At 39.0% G+C, this 12,231-nt stretch overlaps 1 protein-coding gene across 6 annotated transcripts in view; it reads right to left on the bottom strand.

The window, feature by feature from the left end:
* Nucleotides 1-11,474, bottom strand: part of LOC131530616 (NACHT, LRR and PYD domains-containing protein 12-like) — a 104,518-nt gene extending 93,044 nt beyond the window's left edge. For 5 of the 6 annotated variants that reach the window (XR_009268443.1, XM_058760976.1, XM_058760978.1 and 2 more), the window contains exons 1-2: nt 11,210-11,474; nt 10,996-11,055 (exon numbers count right to left, since the gene is read on the bottom strand). The gene's annotated coding sequence lies outside the window, so the exon portion shown is untranslated. Of the gene's footprint in view, nt 1-10,995; nt 11,082-11,209 lie in introns of all 6 variants that reach the window. The other variant, XM_058760977.1, reaches the window with a different exon arrangement.
* Nucleotides 11,475-12,231: the final 757 nt, after the last annotated feature.

Here is a 12,231-nt window from a genome sequence, read left to right as displayed (position 1 = left end):
ACATCTCTTGTTTAGCCCCTTTTGATACTGTTCGCTGTCGTCTGACCCACGCCTGTTTTAGATTACTCTTTGTCTCGTCTATGATATACCTGTCTGCCATTGTTCGACCCTGCCTGTTATGACCACGTCTCTTGTCAAATAAAGCTTGCAGATGGACCCGCACGTCTCACGTCTCGTCAGCCCGTAACAGAGTACTCGGCCGCACAAGGATCCAGTGGCTTTTCATGTGGATATTGGCCAGGTATGGACACTGCAAGACTGTTATTAACCCTCGAGCAGGGCTTGCAATCGCCGAGGATTATGTACAGGAGTACTTAGAGCTCGCATATTTTTCTGATCTGCCGGACTGTGTGCTCATAGATTTCTTTTGTGTACCGAGCGTACTGAGACCCAGCTGAAGAGGTGTTCTCGGTCCGCTTCCAAACGAACTCTGGTACGGTTTGTTTAAGGTGTGAATATGGACCGGCCTTGATCCGATCCAATTGCAGAAAGCACGTTCAGAAAACACACAGCTCGCGCATATAGTGCTGTTGTTTGCATTTCAATCGCTTAAATCACTCGTTTTCAAACCGGAATGCTTAAAAACGCATGCAAATTATGAGTTTTCGTGACCATAGAGCAACGTGACATGAGCGCACTAAATAGGCTAAAGCTTGCCGCATATTTGTTAAATGTTCTGAAGCGCACTTCAGCTTCCACTCGCAATTCTATTTGAAAAAAAACATTCTATTTGGTCCGGACCAAAGCAAGTGAACTATCGGACTTTCCTGGTGTGAATACACCCTCCGTTTCCCCTAGGTCCCAGTCTCTGCTGTGGGTTCCTGATCCGTCATGGTATGCTCCTGCTCTATCTGCTCTGCCGTGGTGGTCTTCAGGTCCGTCTGCTCCGCTCTGGTGGTCTTCTGCTCCACCTGTTCCGTCTGCTTCGCCGTGGTGGTCTGCTGTCTGGCTCTGGTGGTCTTCTGCTCCGCCCGGGTGGGCTCCAGTCCCGTCTGCTCCGCCCTGGTGGGCTCCGGTCTCGTCTAATCCGCCCGGGTGGGCTCCAGTCCCGTCTGCTCCACCCTGGTGGGCACCAGGTCCGTCGGCTCCTTCCTGGGGGACTCCAGTCCCGCCGGCTCCGCCCAGGTTTCCTGCTCTGCCGGCTCTACCTTGGTCCCAGACCACTCCGCTTCCACATGGACCTGGCCTCCATCCCTCCCCTGTTCCGCCTCCGCTTCGCCTCCCTCCTGGATTATAGACTGTGTGGAGCGTCTGGAAGCTGCTCTTTGGGGGGGGCTCTGTCACGAATCTGGTCTGTGAACTTCCATTCACTCACCACCAGAGGTCACTCACTCACCACAGTATTCATTGCACTGATCACATTACTGTTGCACTTCACCATCTACTACATTTCCCATCATCCATCGCACAGATCACACAGCTGTCACAGATTACATATTGCACTGATTACAGCTGAAACCCATTAGACACGCTTTATAAGCCTTGGACTTTCTCTGCCTCACTGCCGAGTATTGTATGCATTATCGCTGCCCTACAGAGCCCTGTTAGTTTCCCTAGTCTTGCCTTTTTTCGGATTGTGTTTTCCCCTGCCTGGACTCTTGCTTACGTTTTGGATTACATCTCTTGTTTAGCCCCTTTTGATACTGTTCGCTGTCGTCTGACCCACGCCTGTTTTAGATTACTCTTTGTCTCGTCTATGATATACCTGTCTGCCATTGTTCGACCCTGCCTGTTATGACCACGTCTCTTGTCAAATAAAGCTTGCAGATGGACCCGCACGTCTCACGTCTCGTCAGCCCCGTAACACTACCTATATAAACCACAACATTAAATCAGCTTTACTGGAAGTTTACGAGCTGGCTTGTTATAAAATATGTATAAAGGATCATTTTAAATGCAATAATCTATCTTGTCTTTTTTAATTTATTTTATATACCACATGGGTTGTTTTTTTTGAGTATATTATTTCTGGGTTTTATTATTTATTTTTTCGACATATGTTGTAACTAATTACAACATAAATTAATTACTGTAATCAAAGTTTTTCTTTTAGTTTTATAAGTCGGTTTTTGTTTCGTTTTTTCATTGTTTAGGTGGAGGCTCTAAATAAGCCCTTTGGGTTTTCTGCCTCTCCATGCACAGTATATGGATTGTGTATATACATATATACAGACAGGTCCATAAATATTGGGACATCGACACAATTATAACATTTTTGGCTCTATACACCACCACAATGGATTTCAAATGAAACAAACAAGATGTGCTTTAACTGCAGACTGTCAGCTTTAATTTGAGGGTATTTACATCCAAATCAAGTGAACGGTGTAGGAATTACAACAGTTTGCATATGTGCCTCCCACTTGTTAAGGGACCAAAAGTAATGGGACAATTGGCTTCTCAGCTGTTCCATGGCCAGGTGTGTGTTATTCCCTCATTATCCCAATTACAATGAGCAGATAAAAGGTCCAGAGTTCATTTCAAGTGTACTATTTGCATTTGGAATCTGTTGCTGTCAACTGTCAAGATGAGATCCAAAGAGCTGTCACTATCAGTGAAGCAAGCCATCATTAGGCTGAAAAAACAAAACAAACCCATTAGAGAGATAGCAAAAACATTAGGCGTGGACAAAACAACTGTTTGGAACGTTCTTAAAAAGGAACTTTTCAACTCAAGGAGCTCAGCAACACCAAAAGACCCGGAAGACCACGGAAAACAACTGTGGTGGATGACCGAAGAATTCTTTCCCTGGTGAAGAAAACACCATTCACAACAGTTGGCCAGATCAAGAACACTCTCCAGGAGGTAGGTGTATGTGTGTCAAAGTCAACAATCAAGAGAAGACTTCACCAGAGTGAATACAGAGGGTTCACCACAAGATGTAAACCATTGGTGAGCCTCAAAAACAGGAAGGCCAGATTAGAGTTTGCCAAACGACATCTAAAAAAGCCTTCACAGTTCTGGAACAACATCCTATGGACAGATGAGACCAAGATCAACTTGTACCAGAGTCATGGGAAGAGAAGAGTATGGAGAAGGAAAGGAACTGCTCATGATCCTAAGCATACCACCTCATCAGTGAAGCATGGTGGTGGTGGTAGTGTCGTGGCGTGGGCATGTATGGCTGCCAGTGGAACTGGTTCTCTTGTATTTATTGATGATGTGACTGCTGACAAAAGCAGCAGGATAAATTATGAAGTGTTTCGGGCAATATTATCTGCTCATATTCAGCCAAATGCTTCAGAACTCATTGGACGGCGCTTCACAGTGCAGATGGACAATGACCCAAAGCATACTGCAAAAGCAACCAAAGAGTTTTTGAAGGGAAAGAAGTGGACTGTTATGCAATGGCCAAGTCAATCACCTGACCTAAATCCAATTGAGCATGCATTTCACTTGCTGAAGACAAAACTGAAGGGAAAATGCCCCAAGAACAAGCAGGAACTAAAGACGGTTGCAGTAGAGGCCTGGCAGAGCATCACCAGGGATGAAACCCAGCGTCTGGTGATGTCTATGCGTTCCAGACTTCAGGCTGTAATTGACTGCAAAGTATTTGCAACCAAGTATTAAAAAGTGAAAGTTTGATTTATGATTTATTATTCTGTCCCATTACTTTTGGTCCCTTAACAAGTGGGAGGCACATATGCAAACTGTTGTAATTCCTACACCGTTCACCTGATTTGGATGTAAATACCCTCAAATTAAAGCTGACAGTCTGCAGTTAAAGCACATCTTGTTCGTTTCATTTGAGATCCATTGTGGTGGTGTATAGAGCCAAAAATGTTAGAATTGTGTTGATGTCCCAATATTCATGGACCTGACTGTATATATACATACATACATACATACATACATATGTATCTATTTTACTCTTGTGCAAGAATAAACTAAACTAAAACTATGCGGAAGTTCAAAAGAGGCTCTGTGCATATGGCCAATTGGTTACCAGGCAACGCAGCAGGTCCTCTAGCTGACACCGGCTTGTCATGCACCTCTTCCCCATGTACACAGCACACATATCACGGGAGAATCGTTGTCCAATGTCAAACTTTTTAACTGGAACATAAAACCTGACCTATACAACAGGCCATAAGAACATCTTATTAATCCATCAATGCAAATAATTAAAATAGCGCTATAAAAAAACGTAAAGCACAACGTTATTCAAAACAGCTCAAAATGGTGGCATAACAGACATATTGTACTCACTACTCCAGTGTTTTATATAATGACATTTTATTATAAACAGCATACAATAATATTTAATTAATATCAGTTGTTAAACAATATCTTTTGCTATGTAAGGGCGGACTCCTTTGCTAATCACATTCAATAAAACCAGCTCAACAACAGATATTGTTAACCCAAAACTGTTCGTTTAGGATGCAGATCATATAAGTATTACTATTTCTTCCTTTTTAGCATCTTTAAATACATTTTAACAAGTTAAACAACGTTAATCCCTCGATTTCTCAGCTTCTTCTCCTCTTTGACCGTTACTGTTCAAAGTATGCGCGCTACAGTTGCAGGCGCACTACACTCGGATTTCTTAAAGGGGAAGCGTCAGGACAATACCATATATAGATGTTTGTGTTTCTATGAATTCCTACTAACCTGTAATGCATTTTAACTTATTCAGACATTATGAAATGTCATACTTATTATCTTTGCCTTACTGTAATATTATGAATTTCAGTTATATTTGTGTGTATTCAGATAGGCTGCATTTTTATTGAGGGTTACAAGTACACACACACAGTGTTACTTTTAAAAAGTAATTAATTAACAGAATCAAATACAGTGCCTTGAGAATGTATTAATACCCCTTTTTTTATGTTGCTGCCTTATGTTAAACTGCTTTAAATTACTTTTTTCCCCCACATCAATATACACTGTGTGCAGAATTATTAGGCAAGTTGATATTCTGGTCATATTTTTTTGCCAAGAAAATTTTATCAATTCCAAACCACATCAATCTTAATAACTACTATTGATTTTGTATTTAATCATTTCTAAGTTATATATAATTGTCCATGAAGGCTGAAAGTCAAAAACTCCTTATTTCAGGTGTCCAGAATTATTAGGCAGGTTTTCTTTTACAGATAAAATGAGCCAAAAAAGAGATTACAAACATTACAGGTCAAAGCCATCTGATGTTCCATTTATCTAAACAAACAGGCCTAAACAAATAACATATATGGATATTTGTCTGATTTGTACATATAAATATATCCTAGTGTGCCTAACTGAATCACTACATTGTACAAACATTACAGGTCAAAGCCATCTGATGTTCCATTTATCTAAACAAACAGGCCTAAACAAATAACATATATGGCTCTTAAAAATTCAGTGTTGTCATATTTTGAATACCTCAACTGAATTGAGGTCATTTTTTATTATTATTATTATTATTACTGACTGTGTAGGCTACTTGTCATTTTTTGTAAATTCAATTCAGTTTGAAATCAACACAGTTTGTATATTAACACCAGAAGCGGTGAGGCATGATGTCAGACAAGCAGATGAAGAGATGCAAAAGCCTCTAAGTGCCATCTGAAATTTTCATCTAAAATTAGCATTTTTATCAGGCTGCTATGTTCAGTAATTACTCTAATGGTAATGTATAGGTCATTTTCTATGCAATTAAAGTGAAATAACTGAATATAAATATAGGGGCCTGATAAAAATGCTCATTTTAGAAGAAAATTTCAGACAGCGTTTAGAGGCTTTTGCATCTGAACTCTTCAGATATTCTTAATTCTTATCCAACGTGAATCTGCTATGATGAGCAAGAGGTGGAGAAGAGGTGCACATGGGCATCGCTAGGCCATTTTTAGGGGGGTTTCTGCTCAGCCCCCCTAAAAATCTTGCGATTCTTTCCCTTTAAATTTCAAATGAAAACTGCAGCAGACTTCGGCTCCTCCACATCTTTCTGCGCGTTCTTCAATCCACAGACTGCGATGACGCAGAGGAGAGGACAAGGTGTGTGTTTATCGATAGATTGTTATAATATCTACATCTATGCAGTTCTTTGTCATAAATACAGTTTACAAAAAGTCATGGGAGAGCAATCGGTTTCCAATCTACTGTAAAGTTTTCGCTGCATTCACCACTCATCACACCACAGCTGTTTCCTTCAGCGAAAGCCCTTAACACATATGAACGCATACTTTATAAAACGATCACATTATTGCTATTTTCATTTGAAAATGTAGCTTTCAATATAGAACATATTACAGTGCATGTGGCGTTAACTACCATACAGTTATGCATAGAAATGATTAAAGACAGTGACAGACAGCACTCAGTCAGTGCACTCATTTTAATTGCATACCAGATTGATTGACAGAGATTGAAACATTGTGTGTGTGTGTGTGTGTTTTGTATTAATTAAAAAAAAAAAAAAATTATTGTTTGAATTGAATTTATGTAGAACGGTTCTACAGTTCTTTGTACAAATTTTCAGTCAATTTTTTTGTAAATTTTTTTTTATTTTTTATTATTATACCCTCATTGGGGGCTGAGCCCCCCTAAAATGAAAATCCTAGAATCGTCCCTGGTCAAGGTAACGTTAGTTGTAAAAATGTAGCCTATATATTCATTTTACAATTATCATTAATAATATTTTCACATTTAAGCAGTGTTGTCTCACAGATTTGTCTGAGTGAAAGCGCGCGACACTGACACATACTGAACTCTCTCTCTCATCGTGTGTGGTAGAGCGAGCGAGAGACAGAAGACTCGCACAAGCCAATGTAGCCTATCCTTATGAGATAATAATAGTAAAACTAATAATATTTCTGCTTTTTAATAACAAATAATTACAATAAAAGTAAAACATGTATGCATGTGTGTATACACCAGGGAACAAATAAAAGTCATATTCAAGAAAAAATATAATTATTTTCAATAATGAAAATATTTATTCTTTTTTTTCTTTCTTTTTTCAGATTGTCATCCGATTGTTGTAAGTGATCAGTCAAGCAGTCATCCTGCGTCTTGGATTTTCCATGTTCAGTTTGTACAAATATTATCTGATATTGAGTGATGCATTTTCTTTTTCTCCCCTTTGTTTCTGTGTCAGTAGCTGCTGCACCCCAAAGCCTCCACACCACAGCTCAGCACAGAACTTTGAACTAGTCTTTGGCTTTGTAAGTATATATATTTTTAAGCTGACTATCAAACATTTTCTCAATTGTTTTATTTAGGTTCATTAAATATATGTCATGCAGCAGTTATTTATTTATTTAACACTCTAGCATTATCTGATCTGTTTTAAAAGTTATGTATTTTGTAGTTTGTTAGTGAATTTTAATTATTTAACTACACAACATATTATGTGAATAGTGTAATAATGTTCCTGCTACATTTCTTCTAATATTTTTGTGATTACTTTTTCTTCCTACCTGGTCTTTATGCTAAGTTAGGAAAACCAGCTTCATGTTTAAATAGGCAAACTTGTGCCACATATACCAGACTGACACACACACACACACACACACACACATATATATACCAGGACAGCCAAGCACAAGAACAGTTTCTTCCCCCAGGCAATCTACAGAACAGTTAAATGCTTTTTTATTCTCACCTTATTTTTATTGTCTGTGTGTCGTTGTTGTCTCTGTGAGCTGGAAGCTTTTGACACTAAAAGAAATTCCTTGTATGTGCAAGCATACTTGGCAATAAAAACTCTTTCTGATTCTGATTCTGATATATATTTTTTTATAAACATATTTATTTATTTTGTGTGCTGGATGGAGAAACTGAGAAGTTTATAAACAGAAGGCATGGAAGAAGAGAGCAGGTCCTACAACAAAGAAATTCTTCTTAAGGTATATGCTCCAAATTTACCATTTACCATTGAGTTCACTGAGATCTGACTAACTATGTATCTATATGTGTCCCCTCTTTATCTCTCTTTCCTTTTTTCTGTCCTCTTTTAGGATAAACTTGTGGGAGTTCTTAGAGGTTCTAAAGTGTTTTTTTATGCATATGTTGATATCAAATTTTCAATAATAAATTCAAATAAATTCTCATACTTTTTACATATCCATGTAGGCTATATATATATATATAAAATATTGTTTTGGTAAATTTTGTTGTTGTTATTAATTAAATTAATATTGGTTTGTATTTCATATACATTTCCATTTGGTATCCAGACTCGGGCCAGTACCGGCTAATTGTATAATCTATGCTGGCGTGATTGTGGCCCGATGCCGGCAATGTCGGCTCAGTTTCGGCAACCGGACTTGGACCAGCGTACTCGGGCCGATTCTGGCGCGTCATTCACTCCCATAACTCACAAGAGTCTGGCAACCGCATTTTGGCTACCTGGGATACCACCAGTATCCCATGCTGGTCACCAGCATACCACCAGCATCCCGTGCTGTTCACCAGCATCCCACCAGCATCCCATGCTGGTCACCAGCATACCACCAGCATCCCGTGCTGTTCACCAGCATCCCACCAGCATCCCATGCTGGTCACCAGCATACCACCAGCATCCCGTGCTGGTCACCAGCATACCACCAGCATCCCATGCTGGTCACCAGCATCCCACCAGCATGCCATGCTGGTCACCAGCATCCCACCAGCAGCATCCCACCAGCATCCCATGCTGGTCACCAGCATACCACCAGCATCCCATGCTGGTCACCAGCATCCCACCAGCATCCCGTGCTGGTCACCAGCATCCCACCAGCATCCCGTGCTGGTCACCAGCATACCACCAGCATTCCAGCACCAAAACACAACATATGCTGGTCTTGCTGGTATGACCAGCTATGCTGGTCTATGCTGGTTTTTCCAGCAGGGCTACCCACTGCCGCGACTGTTGAACTAAGGCGCTAGCGATCCGTCACTCCACATTAAACAGTGCCAAAACGACATTTATTGTTTGAATACTGCAATACAATGGACAGAATTTAAAAGTACCAAAGCACAATACTTATTGCGATATATTGGATGGGAGGTGCTCTTCAACCTTCCTTCCATTAACTGAAAACAGACTAGACTAATCGATTCTTGGGATTTAAAAATTGATATAGTTCCGTAAAAATGAGAATCGATTAATATCGAGATATCAATATTTTTTTACCCAGCCCTATTAAATATAGTATTATTTATTATGCCAAAAATAATTTAAATGTTTCAAAAGTTTACTTGCATTTGATAATATGATGTCACACTTCCCACAAGCTGTTAAATGTAACATTCATACACATGATACGATATTATTGATATTATTCAACTGTCTTTCATTTTATAAATAAAAATGCAATTACAATTCCCAACCGCTAGATGGCAATTGTAGCCCTACTGAGACATGAGGCAACGCGAGACGAAAGTTAGTAGAGATCCCTGTTGCGTTTTGAATGTTCTTTTTGCATGAGGGAGCACTAAGTAATCTTTTTTTTTTTTTTTTAATATCTTATCATTTTTATATTTTTATTATCTTAAGTTGTTACAAATTCAATATTTTTTTATCATAATATTTATATTTAGTTGTATTGTCATTAATTCTTTAGTATTTTTTTTATCATTTTTTATTGTCTTAAGTTGTTAAAAATATTACTTAATAAAAGCTGTATATTTAATTTGTTTGGATGGATTGTCATTTTGTTGTCTATTAGATGTGTATATGTATAGTCATTCAATAGCTGTCTATTTGATGACTAGTCTATTCTTGGGCTATGGTTAGATGTCTATTAAATATTCACTGACAGCCCAAATTCAGTCTTGTTTTAGCCTAGACCCATATTCACTGTCTATTAGATGTATACATGTAGTCGTTCAATAGTGATCTAACTGATGACTAGTCTATTCTTGGGCTACGATTAGACGTCTATTAAATTTTCACTGACATCCCAAATTTTGCCTTGTTTTAGCCTAGACGTCTGGGCTGTGTTTGAACAGCTAATAGACATCTTTTAAACGCAAAATTGCTTGCTGGGTTGAGTCAAATTTTATCACATTAAAAAAGAAGTGGAGAAATTGGCTAACACATTACTGTAATGTAAAACACATGAAATACCATTTGGTAGATGGTGTTTTTTTCTCACTGAATTCCGGTGGGTTTTCTTTTGAACAGTCACTCTTCACAGACACAGAGCTGGACACGTGTGAGCCTGATCGTAAACTACCCAGACAGCAACATAGTTTTGGCCCAGATCCAGCCCACATCTGGCCCGTGTGAAATCCTTGTGGGCCAGATGTGGGTCTACACTGCTTGCTGTCTGGGTAATGACACAAAGAGCAAAACACTTTACTACAGTGACTCTCATTTGAAGACATTTGGTGTTGCAAATTAAATTGTGGCCAAATCTAAAGACAGTAACAAGGCTAGTAACATGCTGGTTTCTCGCCCTGCAATATTTGTCCACTTAATTGTAAGTCACAGATGAGACTCATGAACTGCATTCTCCCAGCAGCTCACCCTGTTGTCAGTTTTGCTCTTTTGCAAAACACTTTGGCACCTTGCTCAAATCTTTCCATGTTTTTTCTGCCACAATATCAACGGCCCCTTCTGTCATCTGTGCAAGTAGAACAAGGCAAAAGGGCGCACCAACTATTTCCTGCATTCCGAAGTTTCCCACCTACATCATTCCTGAGTGATTATTTTTGTCTTTGAATTCATCTATGAACTCACACAAACTACACTAAGTTTTAAGGTTTTTCCTTTCTCTCCAACATCACATACTTCAGTCTCACATGCTTTATAGAGTTTAACACACAATATGTCTTGATTGGAGACTTCATCCTAATAACTTAACCACAAAACCTGAAAGAGTCCAGATGTGTTTTGGAAAGAATCAACTAAAATACTAAAAACATTGTGACTAGTTTTATCAGTAGCCTAATACTGAATGTACTTGTGAATGAGTGTCTGAGAAAGGCTGACAAAAAATACTTCTCAAAACATCTACAGCCATAGAAAATCAGTGCAGTATATTATTAACTGTGATTGTGTATGAAGCGCAGTCTTACCTCTGTTTCTCTGAGAGACTCATCTCACAGGGAGACACTTCTCCTCGCTCCTTTGACATACTGCAAAATATTCTATTTAGTCAAAGCTGCAAAGGGGGAAAACATTCAGAGAAATGTATAGCCTATTATTCGTTTGCAGTTATCTAAATCATGCGTATATCACATTCTGTCTGCTTCGCCAAATAACTGTAATCGAAGAGGTGCTAAAACTTACGTGCGAGTATTTGAAAGGCTTTCAATGTTTTTTTCTGTCTTTTGCGCTTGTTGCTTGTCACGTGGTACGATTCCAAAGCAAAGCTGATGGCGACATCAACTGTTCATGTGTTCATAGACTTTGTGAACGATGAACAGCAACGACGTCTTTATTTTCCAGGCCTTTCCTAAATCACGGTCTCGCGGAGCTAAATTACAGCTTCGAGGTTTAACGGTGCGCGTTCACTGCAGTGACAGAGCCCTTCTCAGCGCTGCTCAGAACACCAGAACTCATCCGCTTTGGGGTGTGTCTCTAGCCAGTGTGTATATTATATGGATGATTTCAGAAAATGACCAATGTAATCATAATAATATTAAAGTTGGAAAAAATCTGATTTTCGACCAAAGAAATTTTAGGCTTTCTATTTAACCCTCGGGTGCTCTTCTGTCACTTTTGAATTTTTAAAAATCACAACTTCATCGGAATGGTACGAAACTTGGTGACTTTTATGGCATTTGGAAGGTGAACACACAAAAACATTGAGGGTTTGATTCGAGCAGGCTAAGTGGTCGTAAAAATAAAATAAAAAATAGTCACACTTGTGCTCTTTTTTTGACCGACCATAGGAAATGAATGGGAAATTGACAAAAACAGTTGACAAAAACAATTTGTACAATCTACAAATCTGCCACAATGCAGAACAAAAGTACACAGCAATGACAGCCAGGGTGAAATTAAAACATCAAGAGTGCAAAACCAGCACATCCACTTGCGCGCACACACACACACACACCTATGAACTGGTGTGAATGTAACATGTAACATAGCAAATACATAAAATAAAAGTAATAATTCAACTACAATGCAGTAAAAAAAAAAAAAAAGTGGACAGCAAGAAAGGGGTTATACTCTGAATCAAGAGTACAAAACAAACACATCCACTCACACACACACACACTCACACTCACACACACATACACAAATATACACATTAAAATGAACTGGTATGGTTATAACCATATAACCATAATAACTCAGAAAAC

Source organism: Onychostoma macrolepis, chromosome 22, assembly GCF_012432095.1.
Source record: "Onychostoma macrolepis isolate SWU-2019 chromosome 22, ASM1243209v1, whole genome shotgun sequence".
NCBI classification, from domain to species: domain Eukaryota; kingdom Metazoa; phylum Chordata; class Actinopteri; order Cypriniformes; family Cyprinidae; genus Onychostoma; species Onychostoma macrolepis.
The sequence above is the reverse complement of the archived record's forward strand: the minus strand, read 5'-3'. Positions and strand labels throughout refer to the sequence as shown.